Source organism: Balaenoptera physalus (assembly GCF_965194825.1).
Source record: "Balaenoptera physalus genome assembly, chromosome: X".
NCBI lineage: Eukaryota > Metazoa > Chordata > Mammalia > Artiodactyla > Balaenopteridae > Balaenoptera > Balaenoptera physalus.
In genome coordinates this window covers 22,345,138-22,363,282 of record NC_138903.1, presented here as the reverse complement: position 1 = coordinate 22,363,282, position 18,145 = coordinate 22,345,138, and the positions used below count along the sequence as shown (strand labels likewise).

Here is an 18,145-nt window from a genome sequence, read left to right as displayed (position 1 = left end):
GTACAAAGGGTGACCTTTGAGCCTCCCACCTGTCGCTGCCCATTCTGGCCACACACCAGTTTTCTTTGTGAATTATGAAAAAGTGCTTCAGGGCCTCAGCAAAGGTAGCCAGCTGTCCTGAAATGCTCAAATTTCCCAACTGCAAGGGGATAGGAAACTGCAGTGTGAGTTGTTAATAAGTATGAACTAACACAAATTATGTCAGTATATAAGTTTAAAGACTCCTCAGAAACAATCCAGAAAATGGGACTTCAGAAGAAAGACTGTACTAAATTTGTCTATTCAAACTCTTCTGTCTTTTTCACAATAGCAATAGGATTTTCACACACGTACACACACACACACAACTCTTTTAAAATGAACAATTACATTTGACTAAAAGAAGGCATTGATAAAAACAAGTTCAGGGGTCAATAAATGTATTATTAACTTTAGACAAAACTCAAGTTGACTAGGGGCAGGGTTTGGAGGATAAAAACCTGAAAGTGTTTTCCCGAAATAGCCTCTCTAAAGATCACCTATAGAGGAAAGAACATGTTTCTGTTTTCCCACTTCTGGATCCAAGCTCTAATATGAACATATTTGTGCAATTTATGCACATAATAGTATTTAATAGCAGCAAATGCACACACCTGCTGATTTTCCTCCATTTGAAAGGAGGAATGTAAAGGTCAACCAGATGATTTCCCCTTCCGCAGTGGAACTAGACAGAATGCAGTTCAATTCCCCGGCTACCATTTACTAGCTATGTGATTCTAGGAAGTTATTTAACCTCTCTGTGCCTCAGTTTTCTCATAAAAATGGGGTTGATAAAAGAACTGACCTCATGGCTTTGTTATGAAGATCATATGAATCAGTACAGAAAATGCACTGAGCGATGTACATAGTAAGCTATTGTTATTACCATTCCATTTTTTAAGCTTTAAAAGACTGTGGTACATCGTGAAGTAACTAGCATGTAACTCTAATTTATCTGACAAGGGTTAGAGTTTACTATCAGTTCACCGAGCTCTCCTTTACAGAAGGAGAGCTTTACTCTCTCCTTTACAGAAGTAAAAAAGGAGTGATGTTTTAAAAGTAATCAAAAAAAAAAAACTATAAATGGAGTATAACCTTTAAAAATTACGAATCACTATATCGTATACCTGTAACTTATATAATATTGTACATCAACTATACTTCAATAAAAATAAATAAATAAATAAATAAATAAAGTACAGCTAAGGAAAAAAATTAGCAAAAAAATTCCCAGTCCCAAGCCCTCAACCCAGGTCACATTTATATCTTAAAGCCTTCTGAGTAAAAATTATCCACATATATATAGATGAAAGATGGCTGCCAATTCTTTACTGCTTCTCTCATGGTGAGAGAATTTCTATGTCCCCTCCCCTTGAATCTGGGAAAGCTCTGTGACTGCTTTTACCAACAAAATACAGTAGAAGTTATGCCAATTTTCTGACCCAGGCATTAAAAGTCTGGTAGCTTCCACTTTCTGTCTCTTGGAATGCTCACTCTTGAGACGCTGTCTTTGGGAATCCATCCACTGTGCTGTGAGAAGCCCAAACCACATAGAGAGACCATGTGTAGGCACTTCAGATGACAGCCCTAGCTCAGCTTCTAGCTGACAGCATCAAATGCCAGCCATCCTTGCCCACATGCCTAACATGTGAGTGAAGCAGCCATCTTGGAAGTGGATTGTCACATCCTAGCGACCCAAGCTGGTGCCACGTGGATCACAGATGAATCACCTAGCCAAGCCCTTCCTGAACTGCTGATACACAAAACTGTGAGCAAAATAAAATGATTTTTTTTAAGCCACTCAGTTTTGAGGTGATTTGTCAGTCCACAATAGATAATCAGCAAACCTAACTATAATCATCCTCTCTCTGACACTGAACTGGATAAATGGAGTCAAAATTTAAGCTCTGCCTTATTTTCCTCTTTCTTACAGAGCACACTTGACCAGGGATAAGTGTCCTACACAAGCAAGATACAAAATGAAAACCAAAGTTGCTATTACAAAATTATTATCAGTGCTTCAGATATTGTTCTGAAGAAAACTATTTAGAGGGCTAATGGGAGAAAGGTCCAGGATAGGGGTAGTATGAATGTGCAGTGACCCAGCTATGATGCTTCCAGAGTCAACAAGCAGTTATCCTGCTAAAGTTGGAAAGAGTACGACACCTTCCAAAGGCAACAAGGAGGAAAGAAAGATGGTGGCTGTTAAGGGTAATATGTCATCACTGGATCAATCAAGGTGACAGCATCCTCTCACGACCATGAATTTATTGTAAAGAAAGTGTGTGCGTATGCGTGTGTGTGTGTGTGTGTGTGAGAGAGAGAGAGAGAGAGAATATGTATTAAACAATAAAAGTCACATTGTATGGTCCAGGTTGACTGGCTGAAAATAAAACCAATGAAGGCAATTTTAGAGCTATGCCTTTGTTCATGCTACAAAAAATATGTATTATTTTACCGTGTATTAGGTTTATGCCGCAATATTGCTGCATAACAAACAAACCAAAATTTCAGTGGCTTACAACAATAGTTTCCTTTTCTTATTCATGGCTCTGAGGGTAAGCTGGGCTGTTTCTGCAGCTGCAGACTGACTTCAGGCTGCAGGTGGAGGCCAGGTCAGCTCCACATGTCTCCTCATTCTGTTTTCCCTTTCTCTGCATCTCCTCTCCTCAACTGAAAGCGCACCAAGGCTCAATCTCTGATGTGCCCACCACATCTTTGATCTACCCTTGGAAGGCAGCCCCAGTCTTGCCTGTTCTGCAAGTAATACCCACCACATGGACTCACCAAAGGCTGAGGCTAGAGATTACCTCAGGAAGTGCTAATCTAAAACCTGCGCCTGCAGATGAGAAGACAGAGGTCCAGACAGGCAAAGTCATCCACCCAAGGTCCCACAGTGAGCTCCTGGCCTCCTGAGTTCCCAGTTCATGAAGTTTTTCACGCATCACCTTAGTCTCGTCATACCAAGCAACTAAGAATACTAGAGAACAGATATTGAGTGCTTAGTGACTCTGGCACTGTTCTAAGTGCTTTAGGTATGCTAATCCATCCTACAAATGAAGAGAGGAGGTACAGAAGCAATGCCCAGAGGCACACAGCTGGTAAGTGGTAGAGCTAGAACCTAAACCCTGGGTGGTCTGACATCAAGCCCCATGCTTTACCACCACTCTACACTGCTTTTGTAAAGCATTGTGTAACACCTCTTTGTGCCAGGCATTGTTCTAGACACCAAGGATACAATGGAGAATAAGACACAGACTACATCTTCCAGGAGCTTTCATTCTTGTGGAAGAGATGGAGCATAAGTAGATAAACAACAGATACATTTATTCAACAAATACTTATCAACTATTCTATTAGTTTCCTAGGGCTGCCATAAGAAAGTAGCACACTGGGCTTCCCTGGTGGCGCAGTGGTTAAGAATCCGCCTGCCAATGCAGGGGACACGGGTTCGAGCCCTGGCCTGGGAAGATCCCACATGCCGCGGAGCAACTAAGCCCGTGCGCCACAACTACTGAGCCTGCACTCTAGAGCCCGCGCGCCACAACTACTGAAGCCTGCGCACCTAGAGCCCGTGCTCCACAACAAAATAAGCCACCGCAATGAGAAGCCCGGGCACCACAACAAAGAGTAGCCCCCACTGGCCGCAACTAAAGAAAGGCCACGCACAGCAATGAAGACCCGACGCAGCCAAAAAAAAAAAAAAAAAAGCACAAACTGAGTGGCTTAAAACAACAGAAATTTACTCTCCCACAGTTCTAAAGGCTAGAAGTATGAAATCAAGATATCAGCAGGGCCACCCTCCTTCACAGGCCCTGGGTAAGAGTCTTCCTTTCCTCTTCCTAGTTTCTGATGGTGGCTGCAGCTCCTTCTGTTGTCACATGGCCTTTTCCTCCTTTTATAAGGACACCAGTCATACTGGATTAGGGCTCACCCTATGACCTCATCTTATCTTGATTACATCTGCAAAGAGCTTATTTCCAAATAAGGTCACATTCACAGCTACAGAGGGTTAGGACTTCAGCAGATCTTATTGAGGGACACAACTCAACACATAACAAGTATCTATCATATGCCAGGCACTGTTCTAGGCACTGTGGATACTGCAGCAAATAAAATTTTAAAACTCCCTACCTTGTGGACCATATATTCTGGGAATAGGCAAGAAGCAATAAATATGATAAATGAATAAATGCCATAGAATGTTTAAAAGGAATTGGCCAGTGCAAAGCCACTAGCTGTGGCAAGAGCGGGTGTGGCTTGATCAAGGAATAGCAAGGAGACCAATTACAGGAATTAAAGTAAGTGAGAGGGAAGACATTAGGTGATACAGTCAAAGGTCACAGGGGGCGAGATCATGAGGGTCTTGTAGGCCATTTGCAAATACTTTGGATTTTACTCTGAGAGTAACGGAGACCCACATGCTCTGACTTCTCTTTTCCTCTGGCTGGTGTTTTGAGAAAACGCTGTTGCGAGGAGAGTAAGGGTGGAACGAAGAGAGCAGTGCAGAGGCTACCAGGGCCATCCTAGTGACAGATGGCTCAGCCCAGGGAGGTAAGAGTGGAGGAGCGAGAAGTGGCCAGATTCTGGATATAGCTTGAAGGCAGATAAAGCAATTTCAGGCAGTTACAAGCACTATAGGGAAAACACAAATAAAGTAGTGGGAAAGACAGAACTGAGGGGATGCTTCCGAACACTGAGTGGTTACAGGAGACCTCTCCAAAGAGGTCATACCTGAGCTGAGACTGAATGATGAGAAGGAGCTCCAGGGAAAAACATTCCAGCAAAGGAATAGGCCCCAAGATGAGAATGAGCTTAGAATATTAGGGGGACAAAAAATAAAGGCAAAATAGTGAGGTGCAGTGAACAAGGAAGACAGCGCTTGAAGATGAGCTCAGAGAGGTAGGTAGACCACAGTGAGGAGTTGAGAATTTATTCTAATTGCAACGGGAAGCAATAGCAGGATTTGAAGCAGGGAAACTGTATGATCTGATATGCTCTTTTAAAAGACCATTCTTCAAACTCATAGAGACAGAAAGTAGAACAGAGGTAACCAGGGGCTGCGGGTAGGAGGGAATGGGGAGTTGTTGTTTAAAAGGGGCAGGTTTCAGTTGGGGGTGATGAAAAAGTTCTGAAGAGGGATAGTGGTGATGGGTTGTACAACAATGTGAATGTACTTAATGCCACTGAACTGTATACTTAAAATGTATTAAAACAGTATAATTTATGTTATGCATATTTTACCACAGTAGAAAATATATTTGGTGTAATATTTTTTTTAAAAAAGATCATTTTTTAAAAATTATTTTCTTAACATCTTTATTGGAGTATAATTGCTTTACAATGCTGTGTTAGTTTCTGCTGTATAACAATCAGAAAAAGATCATCCTGAGTGCCAAGTAGAACATGAACTGTTAGGGAGAAGAAAGGAAGCAGGCAGAGAAGCAGAAACCACCCCTGCTGCTGAATTCTGTGCATTAACGGTCTCTTCCCTCCCTTTCCTCCCTCTTCATTATAATAGTCAGATATAATTTTACAAAGGCCTTTCTGCCTACCCACGTCCAGATGTTCCAATGAAAATTTTAAGATGTCGAAGTGCCAAAGTCTCAGTAAGTTAGGAAGCAGTCGCCTAACTTCTGCCTACAGCTGATCAACATGGAAATGGTTTTGAATTCCTAAGACTCCAGAGAAAGAAAGTCCACAGCTGCCTTCAGGAACCCACTCCAGAGTCTACCAGCCTCCGCTGTGAGGAAACATGTTCAGTGTATCTTAACTAAATCCCTCTGATTACACTTTAAGTCCGGGTCCTCTTATTCTAGTCTCCTTGAGTTGAAAGACAGCTGGTTTCCATCCTTTGCAAAATAAGGCTATGCTTAGAGATTTCTGTTAAGTCCTCTTCTTCAGGCTAAACAATCTCAATTAATTTCAGCTTTTCTTCTATAAAATCTCTCTCTAAATCTCCACATTCCCATTTAAATTGTTCATAACTGCATACAGTCCTCTCTGAAGAATAGGAAGAATGAAAATATATAAGACTGGGGTAAAGGTAACTTAATTATAAAGAATTATGGAGTGCCAGCACGAATTTCAAATTTTTACGGTTTCATCAACACTATTAACAGCTATTTTTTTGAAGCTACCACCTTTTTAAGTTAATTAACAAATACACAGAAGTTATGAATTTCAGATGATCAAAGATAATTGCACTACACAATTCACCAGATACTGTTTATCTTCCAGAACCAAAAAAATATGGGGAAAACAGACCAAATGGTAAATGCCACCAACTTCACCTGTGTAACAATGGTTAAATATTCCATTTCAGTGGCAAATGAAGAAACACCTATATAACAATGATCAAATTACAAAGAGCAATGGAAATTAGCCCTGAGTTGCTAAATTCGAGCAGATTCATATGACAGAGAATGTGTAATGTCACACCAATGAGTCTTTGTAAGGCACACAATTACAATTGAAATTGAAATTTAGATGTGTTATTGCTAGCTTATTTTTTTAAATCCTCAGGCTCGATATTAACTGATTTTTCTGAACTTTTTACAGTGTTTCTCTTACGTTCTTTTCCCGTGCTAGACCACGTGTATGTAAATGGAGCAGCCGTTCTCAAACTTTTTGGTTTCAAGACCCCTGACACTCTTACAAATTACTGAGAATTCCAAAGAGCTTTTGTTTATATGGGTTATATCTATTGATATTTACCATATTAGAAATGAAAACTGAGAAATTTTAAATTATTTATCAATTCATTTAATGGGAATTCCCTGGTGGTCCAGTGGTTAGGACTCGGCACTTTCACTGTGGTAGCCAGGGTTCGATCCCTAGTCAGGGAACTAAGATCTCGCAAGCCACGCAGCGTGGCCAAAAAAACCCAAAAAAACAATAGACTCATTACATGTTAATATAAATAACATTTTGTGAAAAAATAGTTATATTTTCCAAAACAAAACATAGTGAAACAAGTGGCATTGTTTTATATTTTTCCAAGTCTCTTTAACGTCTGATTTTAATAGGAGACAACTGTTTCATGTATCTGCTTCTGCATCCGGTTTGTTGCAATATCATGCATCATCATACAGCCCCTGGAAACCTCCACTCTACACTCAAGATAAAATGAGAATTAAAAAAGCAAATAGTTTCTTAATATTATTATGAACATAGTTTTTATCTTGTATATCCCCTGAAGAGGTCTTGTGAACCCTCTGGGTCCCTGGACCACATTTTGGGAACCACTGTTAGTAGAGGTTGTAGGAACTGAAAGTATTTCTAGGAAACTGAAATTACTAAGGACAATGCCTATAGGATTCTGGGTATCATGGAGATCAAATGGAAAGTAAACTATATACCTCTTCATGAAATACCCTGTGCTTTAAACCATACTAATCATATCAAATTCAGAGGCAATAAAGCTTAAATAAGATGGCCCCTGATAACCAAGTGTTACTCAAGCATTATCTTCATTTCACCTTGACAGTTAGCTTCCACTGGATTAAAGAGAAAGCATTCTGTCTCTTAGGGCATACAATCTGACTCACAGACTTCCTTCAGCCTATTATTCTTGTTGTTTTTCTCTCCTTCCTTGTTTCTAGAAGCCCAAACACAAATGGCTGCAAGGTACGGAAGGCTCCATTTGAGACAGACCATTTAAGCAGATTTTATTCAGTCCTAGGGAAATTTACATAACTTTTCCGGCCCTGAAACCAAAATCCTGCCTGCTCAGAGAAGGCTACAAATGTTATGTAAATATCTACCTATATCAGAGTATAGAACAAACTATACTATCTCCTATAACCCTAAAACAATAATTAATTCAAGACTCAATGTTTACTTGAGTATTTGTTTGAGAAAATGGGAAAATATATATGTGAGCTCTTATTTTACCCTTTTCTCTTTTACTCCTTCATACTGATCTATTAGGAGAAATGTGTGTGCTGGAGGTGGGCAGTATATTAATTCCTGGAAAGATAAGAAAAGAAAAAAAAATGCCATTAATCCCACTTCTACTCATTAAAAAAAGGTAGTTATTTGGCTCTTGGGAAGTATTTTATTTATCCATTTCTGACTGTATACCAAAAAAATTCAAACAAAAAATAGCTTAATTGGCCCAATCCAGGGACTAAATCTCTGTGAACAAAGCCATATTCTTGTTGGGGGATGGCAGAACAATTTGCACAAAATTAAATTGGAATATACGCTTATATTTGTATCTTTCGAAAGCCCTTTGTAACTGGAAGGAGAAAACTGGTTGGCCCTTAGAGTGGAACATGTATTATAACCAAACATGGTTTATAAATACAAAAGCAACAAATGGCTTTTTTTTTTTTTTAAACAAAAGGAGCCCTAGGGCTTTGCCTTTGGATAAGATACCACTAGGGACATTTTTTTAAAAATTCAGTAAAATACTCAAATAGCAAGTGTCAAGGTATTGTATATCCACCCAGTTGGTAAAATAAGTCAGTTAATTTGGCAGGTGAGTATTAAGTAATCATACTGTCAGAATCGGGTGAGTATCACAGGGAGAAAGACAAAGACTGAACAAAGGAGGAAAAATAAAATAAGTAGCAGATTATCAAATAAGTAAATAAAAATGAGAACTTCTCAATGCTCTACTGTATCCCCCATAAACCAGTTCAACTCATTCCCTCCTGCTTGGGAGTCAGGAAAGCAATGTGGGTGTGAGGAAACTACCACAGGACTGCTTGTGAACTGTGCTGTTGAGAGGGATTTTCAAAGGTTTCAGGGAAGAAACGCCGGGTTCCTTTAAGAATTAAAAGCTGGTCTCTGGCAAGCAAGGAGTTGCAGAACGGCAAAGAAGCCTGGTTCTCCATACATTAGCTTTTCTCCTGAAGGAGAGAGCTGAATTAGGAGCATAGCTGCCAGGAAAAGCCTGAATAGAGACCATTTAAGCAGATTTTATTCAGGCCCAGGGAAATTCACATAACTTGGTCTTTTCTCACTTTTTAAAACAGAAAACGTATGTGTAAGTGCACTGAAACCTCCCCCACCCTGGGAGGCAAGGAGGGAGCCTTATTTATCTGTGAAACTTATAGTGCTTGGCCCAAGGCTGGGCACATAGTAGGCCCTCAATACATGTTTGTGGAATCAAAAGAAAAGATAATGTCTCTTAGACACTACCCACTTTTAGTTGTTACCATTCTTTTTTGTTCTGCAAGAAACAGTGATTTCAGGCCCTTTCTGAGGTTGATGCCAAGTTCGGTTCATAAAAACGGCTGGAGGGCACGAATAGAATTATAAGGTAGAACTGAAAGAGATAGTTGAGGATAACATGATAAACCTCTTATTTTACAGATAAGGAATCTGAGGCCCAAAGAGGTTAACAGATTTGCCTACGGTGCCCTAACTAGTTAATGGCAGAGCCAAGAATAACCCAGACTCCTAATCTTCCCATGTAGCATCAAGTAGAGCTGAGATAATGAACCTGGATGCATGAATGGGCTTTAAGAAGTCCAAAACCCTGCCCAATAATGTATATGTAAAATTCCATGTGCATTGTATCTGTAGGTGAAATGGTCCAAAGCTGACACTTGATTTTCAAAGAGGTGTGTGACCCTCAAAACTGTTAAGAACCCTAATCTCAAAGGGAGAGTCATTAGGGAGTGATAGGGAGCCATTGCTCCTATGTTGTGAGGAGCTGAGATCAGAATTTTGATGACAAACTCCTGAGACCTTAAGCAGGCAGAAGCAACAAGCTACAGCAAGACTTGTGAAAGCTCGTGCCTTCCAGTGAGTGAGAGTGCTCCTTAATGCAAAATAAGAACATTCAAAGGTAGATTTAAAAAGTGGCAGGTATGACCCAGCAATCCCATCTTGGGTATATATATATCAGGAAAAAAATGAAACTCTAATCCATAAAAGACACGTGCACCCCAATGTTCACAGCAGCACTATTTACAATAGCCAAGGCATGGAAACAACCCAAGTCCCCATCAACAGATGACTGGCTTAAGAAGATGTGGTAACTATTGGATTTAACTTAAAACACAAATGTACGTTTATTCGCTAATATTTTTTCTTTTTTGGCTGCATTGGGTCTTCGTTGCTGTGCACGGGCTTTCTCTAGTTGCGGCGAGCTGGGGCTACTCTTCGTTGCAGTGCACGGGCTTCTCATTGCGGTGGCTTCTCTTGTTGCGGAGCATGGGCTCTAGGCACGCGGGCTTCAGGAGTTGTGGCTCACGGGCTCTAGAGCGCAGGCTCAGTAGTTGTGGTCCACGGGCTTAGTTGCTCTGCGGCATGTGGGATCTTCCCTGACCAGGGATCAAACCCGTGTCCCCTGCATTGGCAGGCGGATTCTTAACCACTGCGCCACCAGGGAAGTCCCTATTTGCTAATATTTTGATGAAAGGTCAAAGCCTTTGAGGATGGGTCTGCTAATTGGAGTTGTATATGGTCTTTCTTGCATAAACCACACCCATAATGGATCATCTATGATTCCTAGTACTGTTTCTTCAAAGTGAACTGAGAACTCAAAGACACTTATGAAGCAATCTGAGCTGAGAATCCCTTGAGAATTTTTTTTTTTTTTTGGCCACACCATACTGGCTGCAGGATCCTAGTTCCCTGACCAGGGACCAAACCCAGGCCCTCGGCAGTGAGGGTATGGAGTCCTAACCACTGTTCCACCAGGGAATTCCCGTGTCGAGAAATTGAATGATTTTTTCCATCTTTTACAGTTGCCTCCCCATACCTAATTTATCAATAACTATTTTTAGCAACTCATATTTATTGAGTCTTATGAACATATTAAACCTAATTTTCACAGAAACATTATGCTCACATTTCATCCATTCAGTTAACATTTAATTAAATTATATCATTTACGTTACTAACTACAACCCATATAAACAGGTTGGGGAACAAACACAACTGTCTCTGTTAAGCATAGAATTCATTTAGTAGGATCAGAAGCGAAGAGGAGCGTACTAACTGCAAGTGTAGTAATCAGCATGCCGTGGGCATCAGTAAGTACGGCTTACAGATGAAATGGAGAACATCAGTTCCTCCAACAACGTAATTAAGTAGAGGTCAATTAAGAAAGCTTCTATTGCTGGATTTCCCTGGTGGCAGTGGTTAAGAGTCCGCCTGCCAACGCAGAGAACACGGGTTCGAGCCCTGATCCAGGAGTAGCCCGCATGCCGCGGAGCAACTGAGCCCGTGCACCACAACTACTGAGCCTGCGCTCTAGAGCCCGCGAGCCACAGCTACTGAGCCCACGTGCCACTACTGCTGAGGACCGCGCTCCGCAACAAGAGAAGCAACGTCAATGAGTAGCCCGCGCACCGCAGCGAAGAGTAGCCCCCCCCCGACAACTAGAGAAAGCCCGCGCACAGCAACGAAGACCCAACGCAGCCATAAATAAATAAATTTTTTTAAAAATTGAGAACTTAAAAAATATATATGTTTAAAAAGAAAAAGAACGCTTCTATTGTTCATTGTAAGTCATGCGGCCTTGGCCTCTGTTTTGGTATTTCAAAACACATGATTTTACCACTTGCGAGACGGATTCACACTCATCAAAAATAAAGTAACTGAGCTATAAACCAGAATGCAAATGTGTTCTCTTATGGTGTACTGAACACTGATGCACAAGGCTGCAATGGTCCTTCGCATAGTTTCCCTCTTCCCCACCCCACCCTCACCCCTGACATTAACCTCATGTTCTAAAACCTACAGCACACAGAGTTGGTGGGGACAAATATCAAATATCTCAAAAAGTCTTTCTGATACAGGGATGATGAAGAGTTACTGTAGCATTGTGATTAAGAGCACAGGCTTTGGAGTTAGACAGACCTGAGTCCCATCCTAGATCCGAAACTTACCAGCTCAAGCAAGTCACTAAAACTCTCTAAGCCTAGGTTTTCACATCCTTGAAACAGAAGTTATAATACCAACATCTATGTCATAGCATTATTGTGAAGGTTAAATAAGACAAAGAATTAAAGCACCTAGAGTAGTCCCTGGCACATAATAAGTGCTCACTTTATGGTAGTTACTTTTACTATCAATAAGAATGCAGACTGAATCCTCAAAGAAAAGTTAATGTGATTCCACCTTTCCTGTCACCCCAAGCAATGGTCCCCAATCTGGCTTCATCAATTTTCAAGGATAACAACTAACACATAATATTTCACCCTCGGGCTCTGAGAATGTGCACACAAACACACGCACACACACACACACATTGATGCAGACATTATGGAGAGCAATTTGGCAGAATTTAATCAAAATATTCATTCACACTAAGATCCAGCAATCTCACTCCTGGGAATATATCCCAGATAAATTCACACACAGCCTAAAAAGGGACATTCATGATGAGGGTTGTTTGCGGTAAAGGAAGTTGGAGCAACCTAAGTGTCCATCACTGGGGTATAATGGATAAATAGAATGTGAAGGGCACACACTGTAGCATATTATGCAGCAGTTAGAAGCAACAAAGTAGATGGACACACAACAACATGGATAGATATTAAGGACACGGTCCTAAATGAAAAAAATATTAAGAAACAGAATGAGTTACTTGGAAAAACTGTAATATAAACTTTAAAAACATACCCACAATATAGCCTTATATATTCTGTAAGGTTATTCTTACATAACCTACATATTCTGATACACACAAGTTTGAATATACACATTAGACACATTGGAATCATTGCCAGAGGGGTGTGGGGGGAGGAGGAAAGAGAGTGAGGAGTGGAGGTAAAAGGGAAGGAAGGAATAAAGAATCAAGGAAGGAAAGGAGGGGGAATTCCCTGGCGGTCTAATGGTTAGGACGCTGCACTTTCACTGCCGAGGGCGTGGGTTTGTGTAGGAAAGGAGGCAGGGAAGGTGGAAGGGGGCGCTTATGTGCTTTTAATTATGACAGTGTGTTCTGTATTGGGGAATACAACTGAACTCTCCAATGTAATAAACACCACCACCAGATGGTTGCCAATAGTGCTTGGTTGGTACAAAAAACTTGGGGCCATTTCAAAACGAAATGTTTGGAAACTACAGGAATATGTTCTATTTTCAAATAACTGCACTAATCTGCTATTCACACTGCACATTTGGCTAAATGCCCTTTCTTCTTTCATTGTAATCATCCTAACTTGGAGAAATGAAAAGGGAGTCTAGAAAGTGAAGAGGAGTGAAGAAAGCTATTAATTTTAATATTAACCTATTAATCTTCACTACACTAAAGTCAAACAGTAAGAGAGACAATATATACTGTGATGCATACTTTAATACAAAACAGTCCAATTACCAATATGTGAATGCTTGCACCATTATTTATTCATCATGGACATACAAAAAAGATCAGTAAAATACTCAAATAGCAAGTGTCAAAGTACTGTATATCCACCCAGTTGGTAAAATAAGTCAGTTAATTTGGCAGGTGAGTATTAAGTAATCACGCTGTCAAACTCGGGTGAGTATGTAAGGGAGAAAGACAAAGACTGAACAAAGGAGGGGGGGAATTGTAGAAAAGAAATAAGAAGGGGGCCAAAAATAGGCGTAAGAAGAAAATAAATACAGTGTGACAGGTTCAACAGTGGGATGGATGTCTCCATTCCATCACAGAGAGATTATCCTAGAAATAAGGATAGACACTTCAAAGTGACACCAGTGGAGCTGAGGGGTTTTGTCCATCAGATAGAGGCTGTTAATAAAGGTGAATTATGGATTAGTTTTTCAATATCAGCTCTCTCCATCTTCTATCTTAATGTTTTAGTTGCCCTACAACATATTGGGCAGCATTCATAATATACTTACACAGACACTAACCTGTGTCCTTATCCCCTCACTGCCTAGGCCAGGAGTTGGCAAACTTTTTCTGTAAAGAGCCAGATCGTAAATAATTGGGACTGCAGGTCAATGATGATACCATGGTTCGTCAGACATTCCCTCTCTCATGACTAGCTATTATTTTCTCAACTCATGTTTTCCTCGTATTTCTGTGTTGTGTCCTTTGTCTTTATAAGAGGGAGGAGATCAATGTCAGTCAGAGATGAAAAATGGATTTACATGACAGCAAATACCCTCTCTTCTGGGCATCTCCTTTCCACCAATGTCAGTTCTCTCTCTGTCCTCAGCCTGCTGGTTCTTCATTTCCCAGAGCTTTACTCCTCCAGTCACGTGACTTACAGGTACCCTGTTCCTAGAGTCAGTCTCTGATTTTTTTAAGAGGACCAGTTCTCTAGGAAACAGAGGAGCAAGGAAGTACCTTCTAGCAGGTCTCAGTATGGTCTCAGTTCCCCCCTTTCTCTTCCCCTTACAACCAATCCATCAGCAAATCCTGTTGGTTACACATTCCAAATATACCCAGAATCACTGTCTCATCCCTCTACTGCAACAACCCTGTTGCAAACTACCATCATTTCTTGCCTGGACTATTTGTAATAAACTCCCATTGGGTCCCTGCTTCAGCACTTGCCTCGCTACACCTATACACACAGTTTATGCTTCATTACCTCACTTTTTAATATTTTATTTTTTAATAGTTTTAGACTTACAGTAATGTTGCAAAGAATACAGTCACCATGTACCCTTCACCCAGATTCCCCTAACATTAATATCTTGCATAACCATAGTTCATTTATCAAAACTAAGAAATGTACATTGATATATTAATATTAACTAAATTACAAATTTTCTTTGGTTTTCACTAGTTTATCCACTAATGTCCCTTTTCTGATTCAGGATCTAATCAAGGATACCATGTTGCATTTAGTCATCATGTCTCCTTAAGTCTCTGCCACACTGTGACAGTTTCTGTCTTTCCTTGCCTTTCATGTCCTTGACATGTTTGAAGCATACTGGTCAAGTATCCTGTGTAATGTCCCTCAAGTTGTGTTTGTCTGATGTTTTTTCATGATCAGATCGAGGTTAGGCATTTTTGGCAAGAATACCATAGAAGTGATGTGTTCTTCTCTACGCATCATATCAGGTGTAAATGATGTAAGTATATCTTATTAGTAATGTCAACTTTGATCACTTGATTTAAGTACTATATATGCTAACTTTCTCTACTCTAAAGATACCATTTTTCTTTTGTAATCAATAAATATCTTCTGAGGAGACGCTTTGAGACCATGCAAATATCCCACTTCTCATCATGCTCTACCACTGATTTAAGCATCCATGGATAATCCTTGTAAGAATAATTACTGTGATGTTTGCCCATTGATGATTGTCTATCCCCTTCATTCCTTCTACATTTATCAACTGGAATTTCACTGTAAGGAAGAGCCATTCCATCTTATTCATTCATGAAACAACTAAGCCCAGTCCCCAGCCAACTCCCCAGCTGAATGCAACCTTATGAGTAAACGCTGAAAAGCCAGCAGAGAACCACCCAACTGAGCCCAGCCCATATTGCGAGATCCTGAAGGAAAAAAAACCCCATGGTTGTCGTTTGAAGGCACTATGGTTTGGGGTAGTTGTTATGAAGCAATAACTAACCAGTACAGTGTCTTCAGTCAGACCCTCTCACACTGTGGCACCCTGAAAAATGCTTACCATGTTAGTGAATCTGGATCTACCCTGGAATAGGGAGGAAAAGCAGAGCTTCAAGTTAAAAAATTATAGTTATACATATTACTGTATTTGGTATATTCAGACACTAGTAATAGAGTGGTGTCTGAATTCCACAGCCAGAAAATTCAGGGCAAGAGAAAACAGTAAGCTTTCAAGGGCACCAAGAAACCCCTTCACCTCCCCAAAATAAATTATCCTACTCACTAACAACTAACATTCCACCCACTCGAATTCCTTTACTTTGTTCATTTGATATTTGAGGCTTTGCCAGGTTCTGGGTGTTCTAAGACATGATCCTGGACCTTGACTCCGACTTTACAATCATGGTAAGTGCTCATACTTCAAGTGTTGTTAGTCATTTGTACCTTCAAGAGAATTCAGGGCCTGAGGACAAGTCTGACCATCAAGAAGGGGAGAGAGACCTTGAGCACATAGATTTCTTAGCCGGGAGAACCTAGAGCCAACCGACCCATAATGGAGGGCTGATATATTTCCTTGTTGTTCCAGAAACTATTATAAACCAATTTAGTCATTTGTCCTGGAGGGGCTGGTGAGCCTGGACATCCAGCCTATCTTGAGCAAAGTAAACAGAAGAAAAAGAAATAAATTTATTTTATAGAATGTTGACAAAAGAGAAGAGGTAAAAAGCTAGCTTTTTGTTCTCCTTATTACAGTGACTTTGAGATATTTTCCCCCTCCTTGGAAAAAATCATCTTGAGACCCTCTTTCTCTTAAAACTAAGGTTCCACTGGAGGACGACTTATGAAGCATCAACAGTAATAATAACAACAGTAGTAATATGACTAATGATAATTACAATAATGATTCATTTTTATTGAGCATCTACAAATGTGCCAGGTACTTTGTTCTATTAATAAATGCTTGACTACCACAGTGTTTAGAGATGAATGCTGTGGATGAGGGCACCAAGAGCTATGCATAAATGTAAGTGCATCAGATACCTTAAGAGAAGGTAGCAACCTTAAAAGTGGAATTTTAATCACACTTCTGTTGCAAAATGTTTGGATGTGCCTTCCATTTGCTATCTGCATAATATAAAAACAATGTTAACATAGCGATAACAATAAGAGTTATTGCTGCCATTTCTTGAACACCAACTTACTCAAAAACCAAGAAAATAGCCTCATTTTATTCTCACAACAACCTTGAGAGGGTGCTACAGGCTTCCCATTTTACAAATGAAGAAGCTCAGCAATGTCTTAGGGCTAGTAAATAATGGCGGCAGTGTTGGAGCCTAACTGTCTACACCTTGTCCCTTCACTAACCCTTGTCTTTCTATCCATCAAGTAGCCTAAAATAAGTGCTATTAAATAGAAGGATCTAAAGCAGGGATCTTTAATCTGGGGCCATAACTTCAAGGGTTCTGTGAACCCCTGAAATTAAATGTCTGAATATAAATACATGCAGTTGGGAGATACCTATTGCTTTTATTAGTCTTAAAGAAGTCCCTGATTCCAAACAAGACTAAAACCTAATTAAAAGGAAGTCCACACTAAAAGATACAATACCTCAGTTCAAACTGGGTATTAACAGATCAAGGCAGGAAAGACCCCAGTATGTGTGATGATGGCTGTTCATCCACACCTGCCTCTCAAACTCACTGCATCCAGAAAGAGCCCATTTCTTTATCCATATTATGTCCACATTGTGTCATACAAAGCACAGCTGGGTTTTCTGAGAGTAGAGTTAAACCTGCTTTGCAGCAGTTACAGGGCAACACTGTGCAGTGCTCTGCCCAGCAGAACATCCGGATGACCCCAGAGTCTCCATGTGCAGCCGCTTGGGGACCACCCTGTTTAGAAATAGAAGTACGGGGACTTCCCTGGTGGCACAGTGGTTAAGAACCCGCTTGCCAATGCAGGGGACACGGGTTCGAGCCCTGGTCTGGGAAGATCCCACATGCCGCGGAGCAACTAAGCCCGTGCGCCACAACTACTGAGCCTGCGCTCTAGAGCCCACGAGCCACAACTACTGAGCCCATACTCCACAACAAGAGAAGCCACCGCAATGAGAAGCCCACGCACTGCAACAAAGAGTAGCCCCCACTCGCTGCAACTAGAGGAAGCCCGCGTGCAACAACGAAGACCCAACGCAGCCAAAAATAAATTAAAAATTTAAAAAAAAAAAAAGAAATAGAAGTACGGATGGATGGTTGCCGTAGGTCTCATCTAGGCTTATTTTTCTACAGACAGGGATTGGACTCTGATTCTGGTCCACAGAGAAATTAGGTCGGTTATTCTGTTTCCAAAAATCTGGCACATCACAGAATGGTGTGCTGGTCAGCCACAGTCACTGCTCTCTCCGGTCCACACTCAGTAGAAGATGTTTGCTCACAATGTTGGAAGAACTCAAGTTCTTGTTGGAAAATTCTTCATCTCAGTGGAAAAGAGAAATGCTAGACTTTTAACTGCAAGAAAAAAAAAAAAGGAGGAGGGGGCTTGTTGTGTCTTTAGGCAGAGTAAGGCGGAGAGAGCCAAATCTCAACAGATACCAACTCAGCTCTTCTCTCTCTCTTGCCTGGCAGAGTGGCAGAGTGAGCTGTGAGGTACAG

The 18,145-nt window shown here is 40.7% G+C and overlaps 1 long non-coding RNA gene across 1 annotated transcript in view; it reads left to right on the top strand.

Moving 5' to 3' along the window:
* The first annotated feature begins 1,758 nt into the window (after positions 1-1,758).
* Positions 1,759-18,145, top strand: part of LOC309653013 — a 36,191-nt gene continuing 19,804 nt past the window's right edge. The window contains exon 1 of the long non-coding RNA XR_014258978.1: positions 1,759-18,145. This is a non-coding gene — a long non-coding RNA (uncharacterized lncRNA).